General features: G+C 40.4%; 1 protein-coding gene across 1 annotated transcript in view; it reads left to right on the top strand.

Annotated features, from left to right (window-relative positions):
- The first annotated feature begins 1,023 nt into the window (after positions 1-1,023).
- Positions 1,024-21,828, top strand: part of LOC126263075 (hemicentin-2) — a 2,049,386-nt gene continuing 2,028,581 nt past the window's right edge. Inside the window, exon 1 of the mRNA XM_049960064.1 lies at positions 1,024-1,559. The gene's annotated coding sequence lies outside the window, so the exon portion shown is untranslated. The remainder of the gene's footprint in view (positions 1,560-21,828) is intronic.

Here is a 21,828-nt window from a genome sequence, read left to right as displayed (position 1 = left end):
CCGTGTTACTAGTGGAAGCCGAAATGCACGCGTTTTAGCTCACGCAGGCTGGCATGAGGAGGGAAGAACCATACTGACGTGAGGTCTGGAACATGACAAGGAATTAGAATTCAGAAAGTGGACGTAATTAGTTTGATACTTAACTTTAATCCATTAAACATGAACGTCGCTCTTGACGGTACATGATTCACAATATTATCTGTTCAGATTATAGTAGCTGAATATGGCGCCTTTGCTAGGTCGTAGCAAATCACGTAGCTGAAGGCTAATGAGAGCGTATGTAGTCGGTGAATCATCGCTAGCAAAGTCGGCTGTACAACTGGGGCGCATTCGGAAGGACGACAGTTCAATCCCGCGTCCGGCCATCCTGATTTAGTTTTTCCGTGATTTCCCTAAATCGCTCCAGGCAAATGCCGGGATGGTTCCTTTGAAAGGGTACGGCCGACTTCCTTCCCCATCCTTCCCTAATCCTATGAGACCGATAACCTCGCTGTTTGGTCTCTTCCACCAAACAACCAACCAACCAACCGACCAACTGGGGCGAGTCTAGGGAGTCTCTCTAGACTAGACCTGCCGTTTGGCGGCGCTCGGTCTGCAATCACTGATAGTGGCGACACGCGGGTCCGACGTATACTAACGGACCGCGGCCGATTTAAAGGCTACCATCTAGCAACTGTGGTGTCTGGCGGTGACACCATACCATGGGCGCTTAGCCGAGATGAAATGTGTGACAAGCCGCAAAGACTTTTCAAAAAAGAAATAGAGATTTAAAACTGTCACTCCATTACGATTACGTGTGCTCCTGACTGCACATGTAATTCTGATCGTACGTGCCGCCAGCTCGCACAGCTGGGTGACAAGATTTACACGCATCACATCGTCGGAGCGCAGCGGACCGCGGTGCAAGCCAATAAACGTTTGCAGGCGGCGCGGCTCGACGCACTGTGCGCTGCGCGCATGCGCCGTGCGGCGCGCGGCGCTCGGGTCGCGCGCGGCCGGCAGTGCCCGTCCTGCAGCCGCCGGCGCCCGTCTGCGCCCGCCCACGGCCGCTCTGCCGCTGCTGTTGCTGCTGCCTCCACCGGCAGCCCGCGGGCAGAAGCCCGACGCAAGGCGCAGGACCTGTCGCGTCCTCCCGGGACAGCCGACGCGTGCGTAGCCGCGCACCCCGAGGGAATCCGCCTGTCGGGCGGGCGTTCGTACCGGCGTAGCGTGTGTACTGCGAGAAACGAGCGAGCACGCGTCGTCTGTTTTCCCCGTGCATGTGCCAGCGACTGTGCCCTCCCGTGTGATGTCCCTCGCGGCAGCTGTCACCGTGCGCTCTGGCATTTCAGTGACAGTCCTCTGAAAAGTGTTGTCTCCGAGCTTGCTGGAAGGTATGAAGAGGAAATTTGTTTACTGATTCTCTCGCCTCACGTTCCTGGGAGGTGGTACGTCTTAGTGATACGTGGTGAACCGTGTGGGAACACGTGTGTCGCAGTGACGGTAGCGAAGTGACAGATGAATTTAGCTCGCGCTTAGGAAGATTCGACAGTCGCCAGGCTTACACAAGCTGAGACGAGGTAAGTTTAGTTGACTGTCAATCACAGCATGTAGTCGTTTTAATCAGATCTCACATATACCCCAACAAAATAATTAATTAACACCATGAAATTGAAGAAAAAAAACCACTATTTGTGATCTGAAACAATAGTTCTGTTGAATTTATATCGCCGTTGAATCGCACATTATGATAGATCAAAGCGAAAATTAAAATAATTTTGACTCTCGACGTCTTCCCGGCATAATGGCTTTCCGTGAGTCTGCGGGCTTGCAGCCAGATGACGTCGACACCATGCCACGATATTTCGGCTGACAACCATTGAGTTATCTTCAGGTGAGTATTACAGCGTAAAATTCACCGGGAGATAGCTGAATGGTTGTCAGCCGAATTATCCTGATATGATGTCGACGTCATCCGGCTGCTAGCTGGAAACCTCATGGAATACTTAATTACTTCTCCAATCTCGTTTGACTTAGTTTCACAATATGTGCGCAGGATTTCGCGGCCAGAGACGTCATCAATATTTTTTTTTTCGTGTCTGTGAAAGCATAAAGATGTGAAATGTTATCTTAACTATTAATTATATAATTTTAATAACCAACAGCTTAAGTTGCACCGTTTAACTAGAATTTACCTGGGTTTCAGTCGGGATAACCTAACCTTCTTCAAAATAACAGGAACTACCGTTTGTCCATAATGGACATCGTCAAGCTAAAACTACAAATCCATAAATTATCGTCAAACTTTAAAAAGTTATCTGAAACTGTCTAGGCCCCACTTCGCGACCGCGATGCTGCAGCCACGAGTGCAGTACTGGAAATCAACGGTAAACGGTGCATCTGAGGTTGTTGGTTATTGAAATTAAAATTAATATTTATAGAGTTGCTGACAGGACCGCGAAATGTTGAAGATATCAATTATATTCCATGGCGCACACAAAATAGGTTAAAAGTTCATAGATACTTGTCCTCAGATAGTCTTGACTTTTAAGTACCTTGTCGCTTTTCATATCTCTGTTGGCACGAGTTCCTAAGAACAGTGTACATCACAATTGGAGGAGGTTTTGTAAAAGAAATGTAGCTTCATTTGGAGGCGTTTTTAATGATCCAATGAAAGTACAGTAGTGCGGCAGCGAAAGAAACTACCCGACGAATTATAAATGTCATGCAGATATATTTAATTCGGACGATTTTCTCCGAACAGTATAAACATAGTACCAGGTCGACGTTCGGCAAGTAATTTTATCTTGTCACTGTTATTATTAAGAATTTCTCCCGTTTAACAACCAAACGGTTATAGGATGCCCCCTATCCACTGACATATTTCTCGTAAATACTTTGATGTTTGTATCTGTTTCTCTGTCGCTGCTAACGTATCATTAACGTACGTCTTCTAGTAGAGTGTGATTAAACTAAAACTTACAATCGAAGCACTTCATATATCCTAACATAAACATTTATTTTTTATTTTATGGTTTCTTCTAAGGGACATTGTTTTTACGGTTAGCGTTGTTCCACACATTCCACTGAAGGACAGATGTTTCATTCACTTATCACACACTGGCAGCAAAATGCAGTGTACAATTTTCTTCTTCATTGTAGTACTACAATCCACACCAAATGTCAAGGGGGTACAGTCATACAAAAGGCACTTGATTTGCTCATTTGCATGTTTCGAGACAGAGTAATCTCCGTGTTGCCATCATATGACCGATACTGCTTGCAATGACCTCGCGTTCTACGGTACAAATTGAGTTTGTTGCCGCAGGTTGCGTTTATACTGTTGAAGTTAAACACACTTCTGCAGTCATAAAGTCAGTCCATTACCTGCTATACCTACTATCTTGACTGATTACCTTGTGAACACGTTGTTCTCAACCGACAGACACTGAAACAAAGACTCCAGGTTTCTTTCAGTATTTTGGTTAATCTAAGCTATTTTACAATACGTGTAGCTTCTGTGCAGCGGAGGAGGAAACATAAACCAAATAAAACCTCAGCTCGCCGTTTGTGAATTCCATCTGAAACCTGGTCCTTGCAGAAATAGTTTTAAGCGAGTGAGCGTGATTAACAACTACGGTACTTTTCCTTTGTGCACCACTCGTGCGCTTACCGCCGAAAAATTTTTCCTCCTGGCTACTTCGTGCAGCACGCCACTGTTTCGTGAAGTTCGTGGCGAACTGTTCTACTTCAGCGCCTATTCATGGCAAACAAAGTGCCTGAGACCACCTCCAGTGGCTAGGATAGGCCGCAGACCTTAGCCGCAATATTTCCGCCGTTCGATCTTCCTTTCAGACCTACTCGAGATGTTATTTGTCGCTACGTTTGAGAACATGCAATTTAGAATGGTGCAATTTAATTCTCTCTCTCTCTCTCTCTCTCTCTCTCTCTCTCTCTCTCTGTGTGTGTGTGTGTGTGTGTGTGTGTGTGAGAGAGAGAGAGAGAGAGAGAGAGAGAGAGAGAGTGTGAGAGGGTGGGGGGGGGGGCGGTGTCGGTGTCAGGAATTCCTATTTGCTTTTGAGTATTTGATCCAATACCAGTTGCTAATGGATAATTTATGAAATACTGTCAACAGGAAAAGTAACTATCATTAATGACAATATGTATACCGGTCATATTAATGGTCAGATGAATCGTAAACCTTCATTTCAGTCCGCGCAGTGAAAATCGTTAAAATCTATGGTATATTTAGTACTAGGGTTCTCTATAATGCTTCGCGAATCATCCTGCATGTGTGACGTGCATGGAAATTACTAGACGTATGAAACTATTTGGCTATAGGTACTTCTCTCCTAACAGTACCATACCAGTAAGACCAGTGACCACTAACTCAATCATTAACCACTGAAGGGCATACAATCGACTCTTTCAACAACGTGACTGATTCAGTACACTTAGACATCTTGGAGCATCTCAGTGTCTCTCCATCGCAGTGTTACTGTATCTGCCCTCAAGAGAGTGTATTATATACCTATGGAATTCAGTCTGAAATCTGTTACTGCTTCCCATCGCATCATATAGGTTGTAACCACTGCGGATGATGTCTTCAGTTCGAAGAATGGTCTCGTGCAGCTTTTCACGCACAGTAGAGCAACTCGTGCTTGGGAAATGTAACGTCTGCAGCTTTGTCCTGCTTTCTCAGTGCAGTACAGCACGGCCACTTTGGGTAAAGTTACAAGGACAGATCACTCAATTATCTAGACTATTGCTCGTGCAACTACTGAAAAGACTGCTGCCCAGCGCCAGGAACCCTAAATGCTAGTCTGACCTTCCACAGATAAACATCCGTTGAGGTTCCACCTACGGTAGGACTGTTTGTATCGTTGAGGCACTTAAGTCACCCAACCTCGGTAAGGTCCACGGTTCATGGGGGATGGGAAGAGGTGTAATAGTTTCACATACAGGCACTAAAAGTGTATAGCATTTAATTTTCTTCTTGTTGGAGGTAAACAATTGCTACATGATAATAAATTCCCGAAATCTTCTTTCGTTTTACACTGATCACTTTACGGGATGTAGCGGAGGGAACCACTGCTGCATCTGCCATCCCCCTCCATCCTCTTCCATTCACGAACGATGCCGAGGAAGAATTACACTTGGGGTAAAAGTGAAGTAACTTTCACATGTGAGAATTTCTCCCAGGTTAGGACAACTTGTTATCTACTAGTAACAACTCAGTCACCCAATAGATCCATCAAAAACTCCATGAGTTCGTTTGTTATTCACTCTGTGACAGCGCTTCACTATAGCAATCCATTCTCAAGATTAGTGACCGTGGCTTCAAACAATTTACTTCCTACAGATGATATTTTCAGTTTGCAGAACGATAACAATAAAGCAGCATAAAATGTGGCCGAAAATTATAAAACTGATTGATGTCAGACGTATACACCCACAGTTGTGCCTGTCAGTTCCAAATGGCTGTAAATGGCATATAAATTTTTTTCCGACTGCTTGTAAGCTTTCATGGTTCCAGCGTTCAACGATTGATCCTATTTACATGGTTCTGTTGCGTAAGCTGCATAGAATCGTACACTTATCGCATACGGTCCAGTCATATTTCCTCTGCTGGGTTATTTCGTTATTTTATTTCGTTTTCTGACCTGCAATCATTTATCTCAGTATCTATCATTTTGGCGCTCATGTGACAGTTGAAACCAGGAGACATAGAACGATCTTCCTCAGCAAAATAATTTCAGTGTTCAATGGTCGCAGAATGGCCGTAAGACTGACTTGGATCTGTTTACTTACTTTATGTAAGATTAAAATTTATCAGGATTTTCCCCCAAATCAGTAAAGTAGGAGCTGAAGTGAGAAACAATGAAACGTCTCTATTGTGAATTGATTTTGGAATAATACCTCGCACGCATAGTTCTCATATTTATTCCACTGCGTTACATATCTTGATATTTTCGACACGAGGCAGTTTTACATCCTGTTGGTGGCCGATTTGCGATGCTTAGCATTTCGTGGTATGCGACCATTTGTATGAATCAGTCACATTCCTAGGTATCCAACAAGTGATAATTATCTACGGCCTCAAGAATTACTCTAGGTCTATTTGTATGATTTATTCGCAACTGGATAGGATTTTTGAATAAGTGCACAAACACCGTTGTTTTTTCTTCGATTGAAAGGCAAAGAGATCTATTTCATTAATGCATACCGATTATGAGTTAACGAATACCCATTGTTGACATGCCGTGCGTATATATAATTCTTTCTTGTGCGTTAGAAGGTAATAGCGATCTCATTAGTAATGAACACCATGATTACATCCGACTGACTGCTCTTCAGTGTACGTATAGCAGAAGAAGGCGCTGTTTGTCACATTCCCTGGACAAACAACGCCTGGTTGTCGGTAGAAGATTCCTATGTCAAACAAAATAGCAATTATCCTACTGCACAAAACCGTCAACCGCACCACAAATTTCAATTTTTCCATTGTATTTTCTCACTCGACGAATTTCCAGCAGCAACATATCATTTATCAGCTATTAAGATGCTATTAAACATCTTTTCCCATCTCTAGAAGATAACTGATGGAGGCAGAGCGTCGTCTTCACACAATCTGTTACACTAGTGTAGCAAAAATATAGAATTGAGAAATTACGTATTAAATCGGTGTGTATGTGTCTGTGTGTGCGTGCGTGCGCGTTTGTCTATGTGCGTGTGCGTGCGAGCGCGCGCAGTGTAATATTTTGACCACAGCCCTACGACCTGCTGAACAATCACGACAAAGCGTTGGTGAACTAAACGATCTGTAATCGGAATTAGGCTTTTTCAGATTTTTTTGGTAGCCGTATTAACGTTAGATTCACCAGTATTTCGCGGGTATAGGTTCTCGCTGCGCTGGCGTGGATCGCGCGGTGCTGTAGCTCAGTAAAACGCACAACATATTGACGATGCTAATCACTCGTCATAGTAAATGTTCGTCAGCATTCAGAACATACTTCTCCCTGGTTCCCTGGTAAATTTCCTCCTTTATAAACGTTGGTACGACCGCGGCAGTGATCATAAAGTTTCGTTAAACTTCTTTTTATTGTGCCCTTCTCCCACATGCTGGGTCTTCATGGTTATTAACTGTTTTGGTATGGTTAAGCAAAGGGGTGGCCAGATGCTCTTTCAGTTGTCAACTCGGTACCCCTGTCTCATCTCTCCCAGACGGAATATGTGTATCTTAACTGCCTGCCTATCAAGTTATTCATGTGAAAATGTGCGAAAGTTTTCTAAATGTTTGTGAATAATATAACTGAGGCGGTACTTTTGTACCAGCCCAGTATTCACCTAGTGAGCTTATTGATTTATTTATTTTCGTCTATTTATTCTTTATGATTGCTGCCTGTTACCTGACAAGCTAATATAGGCCGTACAAGTCACATTTTCTTGGATCGTAATAAGTTATGTATGAATTATTTATTTATGATACTTAATTTAAAAAAGAGATAAAAATCTAAAACTACTTCTACTACAATACTGCAATAAAACCCTTAAACAATTACCCAGCTGCTAATCTACTACAAACACTATAAACAATTTGCTCTCCGTTTGTTTATTTATTTTGGTGTATTTCACTTGTAGATGGTTGTTTTCGCTACTGGCACCGCTCTCATACAATCCGGATTCCTGGGGCATCAGGAAACGCGTCAGCAGCTTTCCACTATAGCAAGTAATTTCACCCACCACTGCTTCGTCTTAAAGTCCATACTTTCATGACCACTTGTACCAACGCAGTGTTGGTTGTTGGGTCAGTATTTCAATCGGTGGCCCTTGCCATTATTTTAATATGGTAACGGTTGTGCTTCGACATATCTGGCATCCAGTACGGCTTTCGTCTGCTACATGGTCACGGGATACAAAGGATTGCTGTGTTTCATGACTCCCGAAGCAACGCAAATTTTGAATTTATAAATGTACGTGAAAAGTTTTCACAGCAAAGTTAACAAAATTCAGCTGTAGACTGCAATTTTTGTTAGTCCATTTTGATAATGGCCGTTTCAATTCACGATGAACTGGATCACGGCATCAAACTGGACGCTGGACTGATATCTTTGAACATGTAAAATGAAAGATGATTTGAATATAGCGTTCCTTAGAGTGCTCTAGCTTCTCGGGAACTAAGGGGTAAAGCAGACCTAACGAAATTCTATAGTCATTTACTCCAAAAACGTAGAGACTATTACACGATCACACGAGCTCGTATGTACTCAAAGAAATCTATGAAGCATTTTGTGGAAAGTTCATTTCAATTATCCTCATTTCTTGTATAGCAGAGGAGAATGTATCTTGACGATAATGTACCTAGGTACACAATGGAGCTTACTAAAACCAGAGGACGTTTCGGTTAGTTCGTTCATAACACGCGTATCGTAGCGTAGCGGGTAGTCAATGCTGATGGAGATATGAAACGAATAAAAAGTTCTAATATCTACTGCAGAATTTCCACTAACAAATTCTTAATTGAGGAGAGTAACGAACCTCACAGACACCTTAATGACTTTTCGCGCAAATGTGAAAGCCGTTTCGCCCCAATTGCATTTGCATAGACGACTGTTGTGTACACAAGATAGACTGTGCAGATTAATTTATATCATTATTACTTACTGCCGTACTACTTTCTCACCTATGGAATGACGAAAAAATATATGAGAGGGTGCCTGTGTTTGCCTTAATCTAACACGACTTATCCTCTTCATTCTTAAACCAAACATTCTCACGCAGCGAAGAAATTAGTTTAGAGTCGATCTTCTTTAAATTTACGTTACTCTGCCGTCAAAGTAAGCATTACCTTTATGATCAATGTCTGTCAGCATGTCCGTAATGCGAACAACACAATTCTTTCAAAACTGACTTCATGCGTATACCACATATACTGTGGCGTGTTGCTCCTGAGACAATGGTATCCTCCCTGTAAACTACCTATCTTTACGTTTCCCTTCTTTACCCTAACTCACGTCAGGGGGGTATAGTGATGATCTACTAAACAATACTTCACCTAACATCCTTTCTTGTTCCTGATCACTTGGTGACGGTGCTCCTTCTTATAATATTAATCTTCCTTACCCGATGTTCGAGTAAATCACTGTAATATAAAACGTGTTCCGGTTCCTCCTAAGAGTATATTACCGCGTAAGATTCCTTCTTTCCTCAGCCAACATGAAACATTCATGCCCTTCACTTCTTTTGCGATGTATGTTTCGTTTTGATGTTCATAGTTAATTCATTAAATGCGAAAGTGATCAGTATTTAGTATATCTTAAGTAACAATTTATGTTCGAGGAAATCAAAGTGAACTCTAACAAAGGGAACTAAATACATAGCACGTTCATAGCTCCTTGAGCAATGTAATTCTTTATTAATATAAATACTGTCGACTACTTTTTAAATTATTTGACTGGGAGAATTTAATTGTTTTATGAATAATCGACAGGAGTAATGCGTGTGAAAATGTTGCGAATCGTATTATGGAGGTAAGTGACGCATTACATTCATTCATTTTCAACCTTATTTCTCTCAAGAAACAAACAGTTTTAACTGCTTATGAATTGGTCATGACAGAATGTACCTTTCCACGCCTTCATTCCTACCCGTATATCTGCGAGTGTCAGACGAATCTTCCATACATACCTCTGGCGGCTCTAGCTGAGTGAATCATACAGCAGGTCACTGTTCCCAGTGGAGTATATGCGTACCACGTGATAATGTGGTTATACTGGTCCTGTGTATTGACAAGGCGCTCTTTATTAGAAATTAATCTGGCTGTTTTCTGCTAACATTTAACGAAACGAGAATTTTACATTGAAAAGGAGTGAATGTTTATTTACATTTAATTAATTTGAATACATAATACCAAGAATTATCGTTCGTTGTGCGCGATAATGTTTACTTCCAGCAAGTTACAGATCAAACCTGAGTAGAATATTTAAATAATAATGTTAAAAATGATGTTCCATAATGTAAATGCAACGTTCATATTCAACGTACATTTTTAATGACTAAACATCCTGGTCGTAGTACGTCTGTTCTAAATTTGGGAACGTAAATGACAATCTTCTATTTGTAGAAGTTCATTTTATTTTATTTCATTCTGTCAGACTTGACTTAGTATGGAAATATTGTTAAGTGGCACTTTAAGTATTTCAAACCAATAATGTTGAGAGAGCCACCAAAGAAGGTCGATTGCTTAAAGTAATTGCATTCTCCCGGGCGCTTTTTCGTACTGGCAATAACGACCCTGGAACCACTGGGACGCATAATTCACGTTGTGAAAGAAGTAATCGTTCACGCTCGAGCGTTAAAATTCTCCGGTACAAGATACCCTGTTGTAGCACAGTCAGTTCATTTCAGCTGAATGCAAGTGTTTTTATTATCACTTAGGCGTTTCACGACAGCACTTTATTCATGCTCCGCTAACCTTTCACTAGTATTTCTTTACACTCTTGTTCAGAAACAAGCCGTGTAAATTGATAAGAATTACAAGTGCACGATGCCAAATTGGTAGTTCTTTAGGCCACTAAACAAGTCGTCCTCGTACGCGTACTAGGGCGTCTGCGACGTCGTTACCGGAATTTTTAAAGAGTGTCGAAACGATCTGGTTCATTATAATACGCCGCTAAGAGCTGTCTCCGAAGCTTTCCCATCTCATTTCTTTCGTTTCCACGACTATATTTAGTTTTCAATTCAGTTACCTCAGCTAAATATTTTTCCGAAGTAGTGGTATAATTTAGTACAAGTTACGGCAGAAAAATAAGAAGAAATGTCTTTCGTGAAAAGTTTTTTTTTTTTCTTTTATAGAGCAACTTGACAACAAGAAGTTAAAACTTCAGCGGTAGTTTGGAGGTTGAGAAATACAATAGAGGCCCTCTGTTCCTGTAAAAGTTTTTGTCAGTGTTGTGCAGTCACTACAGAAATCTAGAATGTTACATCGTGAGAATATCGGATTGAGCTGCCATACAATTCCCACGGAACTGTGGCAATATTTGCATGTCCGGACGGGGCGAAAAATTTGTGACTAACAGGTTACTTTAATGTTACTCTAAAGATACAATATGATGGTATTTACAGTCTGTCCGATACGGAACAAAAAATTAGAACATGTAGTGTTCAAAATTTGTAAAGGAACATATTTTATCCGACCGAGGCTACTACAGTAAACTCGTTCCCATAAGAACGGAGACCTTCTTTCTATAATATTTTAATGTCTGACAGTTAGTTACAAATGAAAAAGAAAAGTCACAACCGCAACAAACCTCTTCTTATGAGAGTACCCTAAGGTCTGTTTTAGATCATCTTGAGACCTCGCACCAGTATGATAAACCGTGGCTGTGAACGAAGCAGGCAGCATGTACAACCCTGGTGTGAGCTCTGAAGATGGTCTAAAACAAACCGAGACCGGTAACCTCATAAGAAGATTTTTGTTGCTGTTTTTACTGTTCATTTTCATTTTTAAGTCATAAAAATACTGTCGGCCTGTGTGGCCGTGCGGTTCTAGGCGCTTCAGTCTGGAACCGTGCGACTGCTACAGTCGCAGTTTCGAATCCTGCCTCGGGCACGGATGTGTGCGATGTCCTTAGGTTAGTTAGGTTTGAGTAGTTCTAAGTTCTACGGGACTGATGACCTCAGAAGTTAAGTCCCATAGTGCTCAGAGCCATTTGAACGATTTTGAAAAAAAAAAAAAAAAAAAAAAAAAAAAGATACCGCTGTTCTCCAAGAGAAAAGCCCTCAAAAATTTCGGGCAATTAGCTCCGATATGTCATAGACTCCTAAAATCTGTTTGATGCAGCATCATGTTATGGAAAGAAAGCTATATTAGTTTTACCAATTTGAGACTATAAGTTAACTGGAAACGCGTTCTAAGAAGTGCGTTTCATATTTTACCTGTGTTAATGGGATGTATGTGGACTGTGAAATCCCGTATAATTTCAGTCGACGTTATAACATGATTCCTGTTTATCAAAAGGATATTGACTGGACCATCTCTAATGTTGGCGTCGACCAAATACTAAAGTAGAGTCTAACTCATCAAATGTTTCCAACAAAGATCAAAGAAAACAAACGAACACTCCAATCCGTCCCGAAAACTACTGTCTAAAATGAAATGAGGGCGGAACGATGCTGTTAAACGTTATATGAGTTATTTTGTCATGTGTGTGTTTCCAAAATAGGTAGCGAAGCCGTGAACACTCTGTTAAAGAAGAATAATTCGTGATGGTACCCTTAGGAGCCCAATATATTGCTACTAGTAAGTTCTTGTATTATCTGTTGAACACCCAAGACTCAATATGTAGGATTAAAATTTACCGTTTTTCGTAGTAGTTTGTATTTTACACGGATATTCCGAAAACCTTATCTTGTAATTCCAGTTGGGAGAAGGAAAGAAGGAAGATTGGGTTTGTCGTTCTGTCGACATCTAGATCATTAGAGACGGAGCACAAGCTCGGATTGCGTCGAGGATTGAGAAAGAAATCGGCCGCGTCCTTTCGGAAGAACTATTCTGGCATTTACCTAGAGCGATTTATGGGAATCACGGAAAACCTCAGTGTGGATGGCTGGAAGCGGATTTGAGCCGTTGTCCTCCCGAATGCGTGTCCATTATGCTAACCCCTGCGCCAACTCGCTCGGTAATTCCAGTTGGAGTCTCCCAGAATAATTCATTTATTGCAAGTCGGGTTTTACCTTGTATCAGATATCAGGAATATATGATCTACAAATCTATACGGTGGGTGGCACTTTTTGGCTATCGAAACGTAAATTTCGCTTACTTCATAAATGATAACTGTAACTCTCCTTCTCTTGACACATAACCAACACCAAATTCCCCAAAGACTGTTCCAGTGTACCATTTTGTAGCTCGTTCCTGCTGCCTGTAAACGTGAACATGTTAGCTCTTGGGCGGCGAACGTAGTGATTAAAATAACGGCTTCGAGTTGCAACACATTGTTTCAATGCTATGGTTGTGATACTTCGTTTAACAAATATTATGCTCATATTTAATATAATGGCGTGTTGAGCCACAAACAACAGCTACGGCTACATCTTTTGTTAGTGTGAGTGAATGATTGCAGGTCAGAAGAATGTTAAACATAGTGCTGTGCCCACATTTCTACTTAGGTATCTATAATACTACATATATTACCGGTCTCAGACTGTATGGAATTATTAATCCTCATCCATATTTTCAAGTTGGAAGTCACCGTGATCGACCTATCGCAAGTTTTGTCCACGGATTTTCATGGATAATTCTTTTCGGAGTGCATGACACACAGTTTGACGTCTCCCACTGGTTGATACCTGTTGTAGTGTCACACACTCGTTATAGATCACGCATTTTACTTAAGTCACTCTTGTGCTACCAATGCTTGTGAGCATTTTATGAAGAGGAAGTATCCAAGAAATATACAGATTATACTTTAATAATAAAATTCTTTCACCGTTGACTTGATAACTGGAAGAATATCTCCACTGATGCCTTCCCCGCGGATCATAATCGCATCTAATTTTCTTAGATCGATATTCATTGCTACAAGTAACACCTGTGACATATTAGCCACTGTGCAGTCGCCTAACATACGAGCTCCAGAATATCGATACGCGATCATACATGTCTTTCTCAAGTCACCTTTTCTTTTTCTCAACACACAGCGATCTTACAGGGATGAGTGAGGCATTGTTAGAAAGGTTTTCTTAACAGACTTCTGACACTGCATACCGATTCTGCGCTCATATTTACTGTCTGTGGAAAATTTTAACATTAAAGAGACTCATAATTACCATAGGCGGGAAAGTATCATGGATTCCCAGCTTCAAAGCTATATTTTACGACGATAACTTATTAATAATGAATAAGAGACTCCTTTTTCATTACATCTTACTGCACATACCATTTTATTTGTTTTAAAGTATTTATTGTTGTGGCGTAACAAGCTTGCTACGCCACACTGAGAAGTAGCCGAAAGGGCACGCGTCAACTCACGCCGTCTTGCGTTAAGTCTGAAACAGGATACTTTATGAATGCTATAAAGAAAAGAACGGAGCTTCTCGTATACTTAACTTTTATTCACTTCTGCGGTACATCGCTCTTGATAATACAAGTGAGACTCTCTCCAGATATGGTTAATGGCGCCTTGCTAGGTCGTAGCCATGGACTTAGCTGAAGGCTATTCTAACTGTCTCTCGGCAATTGAGAGAAAGGCTTCGTACGTGTAGTCGCTAGCAATGTCGTCCGTACAACTGGGGCGAGTGCTAGTAAGTCTCTCTAGACCTGCCGTGTGGTGGCGCTCGGTCTACGATCACACAGTGGCGACACGCGGGTCCGACATGTACTAATGGACCGCGGCCGATTTAAAGCTACCACCTAGCAAGTGTGGTGTCTAGCCGTGACACCACATTTATTAACTGGATAATTTGTGTACACCATTGTCACATATAATAACCGTGACCACTGTGGTAGTCCATTGTCTCTGCCTGTGGTACAGGTTAACTTTTCTAAACGAATATACTCTCCAAAATGACAAACTCATTTGTCATTGTCACCATGAATTGCTATGACGGTCTAACGTGCTTACTGCGATTGAATTTCGTTCAAACGTATGTGCCTTGATATGTAAATACAAGGATATATCATAAATTCAGGATTAGTATTTCACATACTTCGGTTTATTTTTAAAGATGGTTCTCTTCATCCCCACAACTGCACTCATTCCAAATACTGGCATTGTGTAAAACTATAAAAGTGCGAAAATATCGCACGGATCCCCTCGAATAATACAGTATTTTGCATTTAATTACAATTATCAGTCAACACAGAAACTTACAATAAACAATCCCTCCTGGATTTTACAATCTCTACATATTGTTCGCACCTCTTTGATGACGAACAGTAACCAAGGATAACGGATGTTATCTACTGCGCCATTTACTTTTTTAGTAATTACTCATTTTCTTGAATTGCACCCAAAGCTACTTTTAGTTCTAACCACGAATTCACAGTAAAGACTATATGGGTGCTTAGATTTCTGAAATGGCTTTGATTCCGTATCACACCTGTTCCTATATGCGGTAACCACGCGTTTGATAATCTACAGAGGCGAAGTGTGAGAAATTCTTTCTTCACGTCATTCATTACTGTATTACTCTAAAGCTACCAACTAAATAGATTTCGGTTCCTCTAGATAAGTTGCGTTCAGTGAAAAGTAATTATAATTACGCACAACGACTGAAATTGCTCCGTTAATGAACGGCGAAACATCCATTTGTCCTCTTGGCCAGCCATAACGTAGACTCTATAGATTTTAGATGGAAGAAGTGGCATGGAACTATCTCTAACAGCAAATTCTTAGATCGAAGTAGGAGATACGTAAGGAATATGACGTAATAGTGAACAACATCCACGAAATGGGGGTGTGTGTGTTTGTGGGAGGGGGGTGGGGGGGGGGGGTGGGAGGGAAGGGACTCTAGCGCACTTTCAGCGTCTACCATATATCATAAGAAACGAAACATGCTCCTCCTTGCGGTCGTTGTAAGTAATACTCAAAAGATATCCTCTGTCTCTCTAAATCGTGTAACTTATATCAGATATCAACTATGTAAGATAAATGAGACGTAACTCGTCGATTTTGGACTAGAAGAGATGGTTAAACGTTAACATTCAAAATACAAATTGTGCGTTTTTGTGACGCAGCAGTAGTCTGATGTTTCTATTGCAGTCTGACCGCAGGTCAATGTTTCACACCGAATAAAAATGAAACTATTATCTATTAGACTTTCGTATCGAGTTTCGTATACATTAGAAGTCTCTTCCCTTTCTACAATTCTTTTTTTTTACGTCTGACACGAAAGATTCGTCCCATGCTATGTTAATTCAACTGCTGTTTTGATATAAAGCATGCAACTCCGAGCAGTGAACCGTAACCACTATTGAATATAGACACACTAAACTGAATTTCACTCCAAACAAGATGAGTTCCTACGATAGCTGAGAGCACTCATTTCTCCAGATAGTTACATTAGAAAATCAAACCTAGCGATTACGTATTTGTTTACGTAAGTTAGCGATTTGCATGTAGATTAGAAAAATACTGATCCATTCCAGTGGTTTAGCGTGCCTGTTCAAAAACGCTTCGTACAATCATTATTTTACTTTCCACTCAGCATATCAAAATTATGCGTTCTGCATATTTAACAGCAATTACTGTTGCATACTGATGATTGATCATTATTATCTGCCGAATCTTGAATTGTGTGCATGCTGAATGAAATCATTCTTAATTATTTTTTATTTTGCTGTAGTTTTTCATTGATGTGTATTATAAGCTTGCGTATTATAAGTATGTTATAATAAATATGTTATAATTCTGTATATTCCTTAGTGCACTGACGTAGTTATGTAGCTTCATATAATGTATTTTAGATTATTTCTCATTTACGGATATTTTTTGGGCAACGTTTTTCTGTTTGTTTTTTTTTTTTTAAATTGCAATTTTATCAAATTAATGACAATGACAAAACTGAATTTGTAGATATTACACTGGCTTTTTTTGTTACTGCTTCTTGTCTCTCCATCGTTCAAACCAGGCTTGCAACCATATAAATTCCAAAGTTCGCATTTAGTGTTTCAGCGACTGCATGGTGCGCATTAAATGACATACGTGACACATAGTGTTTTGAACAGTGTGTAAAGTATTTGTATTTTAGTGTTACATTTGTTGTGTTGCATTTGTCGATTTGTTTTCTATCAAGATGGTACAATTATACGGAATATTTCCGAGAATCTGCACCTATCCCCTACCGTTCTGTTGCTGTCAGCTCAACACTGATGAGGTTCCCGCTTTGCCAAGCGAGTTTTCATCCTTTACTATGTCGTCCTCTGGACATTAAATTGCGGGAGAGTCGTATATAATGTGTCTGCTGATAAAATAATACTACTTTGTGAGGAACCTGCATGTCATACTCGAAGTATTCTTCTTCTGACTGGCGTCAAACGTGAAGCAAAGGTAGATTATGTACGAAGCGTTTTGCGTTGTTGGTCTATATGTATTTTATTTTGACTTTAAACCGTTAGGTTCCATACAAACAGGAGCTAAGGTGGTAAGCACAGTTAATGTCATTGTTATAAAGTAACGTTATACGTATGCCGGAAAAGACATTTGTTCAATATGTGTTTACTTCACATTAGCGTGATGCTTGTTCCATAGTAATTCTGAATTGTGGTAGGCAGATATACCTCAGATTAAAGTAGTTTACCAACAGATAAATTATATGTTGTGTTTTTATGTGTAGGATTACTTTTGAAGCGAAAAGACCAACACTACAAGGGGCGGAGTCGGTGATATGCAACCTGAAAAAACAGCCTTGCAACTCAAGAAGAGAGGACAGTGCCAGAACATATCAAATATGGTGGCTAACTCTTAGTACATGGAACGCGTCAACTAACAACGTTCCGGAAAATGAAAGCATTTAGTATGAGAGCATAAAACTTTCTTACGTTTGAAGCTGCGTGAGATTTTTAAAAATACACGAAACTTCAGTAGAGTCCATCTCAGTCATTGTTGACTGCCTGAAAGCCATACGAGTAATGTGGTACCCAAGGATCATATTCGCACATGCCCCAGTTTCCAGTGCGTCACGATATCGATATCACAACATACTCGTCGCATATGGTGAGATTCCACTGGTAGTCCGCTCCAAGCACTTGTGCTTTTTCATCACCGCAGCGCATCCATTGTTCTGCTAAATGCGACCATCACTATCCTGTGTTGTCTCATATTTGTTTATCGACAGCAACCGTAAAGGCAAAAAAACGGTATTTTCGTATTTTTGTTTTGTTAAACACAACGAATAGTGAAACGTATGTTCCCCCACAACATGTCTTACTCTTACAGTTTAGTATTACGTCTGTTTACCCCACGAACTATGTGCTAGTGATGTGTAGAATAATTTCTGTGATGGAATCGCCTTTTATGAAATGGTCAACGAGTCCGTTAAAGTCGAGCATGAGCTGAAACGAAACCTCGAATTAATTTTTTAAACTACGTTTTATTATTAAATGCTAAATGTTCGGTCCGCTACATGACAGCTTATTTTATTATTCCGCTGTAACTGTCCTCTTGGCCGGACTATAGATACCGAATCAGTTATCGTTAACAGGTTCATGTCCCCGGTAGATATCCAGAGATATCAGTGCTTTCTTTTACATCAATAATAAAGAGGAATATTATTCGGAAACAGAAGCTGACAATTCCGGTTCAACTTGGGAAAAAAGTACAACTAATAACTTCTTGGGTTCAATTACTAGATATTTCTGTTTAAATTTCATTTCTGTTTGAAGAATGATGTTTCATTCGACGTAGGTCTGATTGTCATTCATTTCCTCATTCATTAATTTTTCAGTCATTTATCGTGTTCCGTTAATCCCGCCATAAAAGCGTTCTGGGATGTCGAACGAATAAAGTTATACTGAATTTGCCAAAAGCAGCCTCATTTGGCTTTTGCTGTAAAGTATACTAACAACAAACTGGAACCAGAGTATATATGCTAATATTAATATTAATTGGATTACTTCTACATTATTTTTGTACGCACATTAGTGGCAAAGTGGCTGATGTGGCCGTAAACCTCTTTTTGTTCCTCTTACGCTATTTCGATGCTTTTATTAATTGATTGAGACTAGGTGGTCACGTAGCAGTGGATGCAACACTATCGGGTCTATATACATTGGGAAAGTGACGGCTTGTTTAATATGAACGTTAGTGTTAAACGCAGTTTATATCCCTCAGTCCAAAAAATCTCATAGATTATGTGAGTAGCTCACACACTACACCTTTATTTTTGTACGTTGGGAAATTCTCTGTTCCAGCCTCATGTCCGCTAGTAACGCGTTGAATAGATTGCACCAAAATATAAAATTCCTTTCCGAACTGTGGATAGAAATGCATAGTCCTTCGTCTTGAAGTTGTAGTAATATCCGATTGATGTTGAGATAATAACTGTAAAAAACTTGAACAAAATACAAGTTGCATGACTACGGAAAGTATGTGTGCGTACTTTTGTAGACTGTTCTATAGTTATATGCCATAGACGCTGATACACGTAATTCGACACAAGTCCTAACTTAGTGCGTTGAATGGAAAAACGCACTTGCATGTGAGTATCATTGAGTATCCATTTTTTTCGTATTTGTGGGTTTCAAGCAGTTTAACTTGGCCTCACACATTGCTTTATGCGAGAATGAAGAAACGAGTGCTATCGGTTGGGGATCTGAAGTTGTATCCATGTTGCCAGCTTTCTAGGAAGTTTTTGACACGGTTTTTTACAAGCAGTTCCTAATAATATTACTTGCCTATGGATTACCGTCTCGGTTGTGCCACTACAATCGTGATTTCCCATCATAACGACCACAGTTCGGAGCAGTTAACGGGAAGTTGTCCAGTATAATCTAAGTGATGTCTACAGTACCCCGGGAGGAAGTCTTATGGATCCTCTGTTGTCCTTAATCTATGTAAACGATTTGGCATCAACCCTGTGCAGTCCTCCAACATTGTTTGCAAATGATACAATTAAAGTCATAATAAGAGCAAATCGAATGGTAAAATTATTTCGACAATATATCTGCTTGCTGCTAAAATTGCCAATTTATCTTAAGCAATAAAGTGTGAGGTGTCTCATGAACATTAAACAAAATCGATTAAATTTTCGTTAGACTACAGAAATCCCAATTTTAAACGTTCTAGATACAACAAAATACCTAGGAATTAGAATTATAAACAATCTAAATTGGAACGATAACATATAGAAAGCATTACGGAGAACGTGAACCAAAGTCTGCGTTTTACTGACGGAGATCTTAGGAGATTCAAAATACAACCGAAGGGACTGCCTGCACTATGCCAGTACGTCTCCCCCCCCCTCCCCCGTCCCGTCCCCCTCGGTAATATTGTTCCACGGTATAGGCTCCTTACCAAGCAGGGTAGATCAGAGAAAGGCAGCTGGTATTTTGTTATAGCGGTGTAGTGTCACGAATATTGCTGGGTTAACAATAATTAAAAACAGAGGTGTGTTTCGTTGTGGCAGGATGTTTTAAATAAATTTTAATCACAAAATTTCTTCTCCGAATGCCAGTGTATTATCGAAAGAACATCGTTCCACGATGGTGTATTGTATATGACACCGTTTCATAAATATTAATGTGATATAATCTCGTGTCTTCCATGTAACTGTTAGTGTACAATGAAAGGTGTACTTCAATTAGTATATCGATTGTACTGCACGATCCTTGTCTATACACTCTTTGACTGACAGTTGCCATTTCTCCCGCCCACATTTTTCTACAAATACAGCGGCACCTTCAATATCTGTGTGTAGACCTGGCTTGTTGGCGATGCATCGCAAGGTTTGTCTTCTCGTTGTTGCCGTATATATGTGACTTTTTAATTGTTTTATAATACTGTAGTTGTCGTAAACACTATCACTTTAAGCGTTCTTTATTTCGGATCATTCACTTAGACAATCGTGCTGACCCCACGCGACTTTTATTTCTAGAGGATGATATATCCAAATCTGTTACACGTAGTTACCGTTCTTGAGAAAACACAACCAGTACAATTTTACACGTTTTTCTAATGTAACTTTCATTTAATTTCAAGATATGTTACTGTTTTAGATGCATCTAAGAACGAGACACGCTCGGGTTAGTAATTTTAATAATATTTCCTTCTTCCTTAGTAGAGGACAGGCTTAAAATATATTGCAGTGGAACAATTTTTTTTCTTAAAAATTCTGAAGGCTGTGGTGCCCACCCAGGAGAAATGGACGCAAATGTTTTGTTTACTCCCATCTACATAGAGGCAAAGTCCGCCTTCATAGCCTTGTGGTCAGCTTAGATGACTGCAATACAAAGGAGCTTGGTTCGAATCCCAGTACTGACAAGCACTTTTCCTTCGTGGGAGAATTGGTTCAGGGTACATTTAGCCTCATGATCCCAATTGAGGGCTACTTTATTATAAGTAGCGAATCCAAGGTATGGAAATTCGACAAAAGGGCCGTAAGAGTGGTATTCTGACCTCATGCATTTTCATACCGTACCTGAATGACGTCGCGTGGCAGAGGATTAAATGGAGGCCAGTCAATATCTCTTGGGCTTCAGGACCTGGACAAGCTCTTTTTCTTTTACGTACGAACAAACGACAATGATAAAAGATATCAGGGCTCGCACTAAAAGATTTAAGTGTTTAGTTTTCCCAAGTGGAGCTAAACGTTCGAGAAATTATGTGAAAGTGGGTCTATGAACCATCTGCCAAATAGCCGACCGATGTGGCCGAGCGGTTCTAGGCGCTACAGTCTGGAGCCGCGCGACCGCTACGGTCGCAGGTTCGAATCCTGCCTCGAACATGGACGTGTGTGATGTCCTTAGGTTAGTTAGGTTTAAGTAGTACTGAGTTCTAGGGGACTGATGACCTGAGAAGTTAAGTCCCATAGTACTCAGAGCCATTTGAACCATCTTCCAAATCCTTCAGCAAAGTTATATTGCTATCTTCAGATGTGGATGTATTACAAACATATTAGGAGGTTTAGAATTACCGTACGTAGCTTCGAAAAACGTTAACTCAGCTTGACATACCTTCGCATACGTGAATTACTAAGTCCCTACGCGTGGCACATTGCCTCCTGGCCATTGAAAACATGGAGGTAAATTGAGAAATCAAAAATATTGCGGAGAAGAAAGTGCTAGAAAAGTTGATCGTGCGTGACTCCACAGTCACAGACTAAAATATGTTACCTCACAGAAAAGACATT

Source organism: Schistocerca nitens, chromosome 6 (genome assembly GCF_023898315.1).
Source record: "Schistocerca nitens isolate TAMUIC-IGC-003100 chromosome 6, iqSchNite1.1, whole genome shotgun sequence".
In the NCBI taxonomy this organism is placed as follows: domain Eukaryota; kingdom Metazoa; phylum Arthropoda; class Insecta; order Orthoptera; family Acrididae; genus Schistocerca; species Schistocerca nitens.
This window is presented reverse-complemented; position numbering and strand designations above follow the sequence as displayed.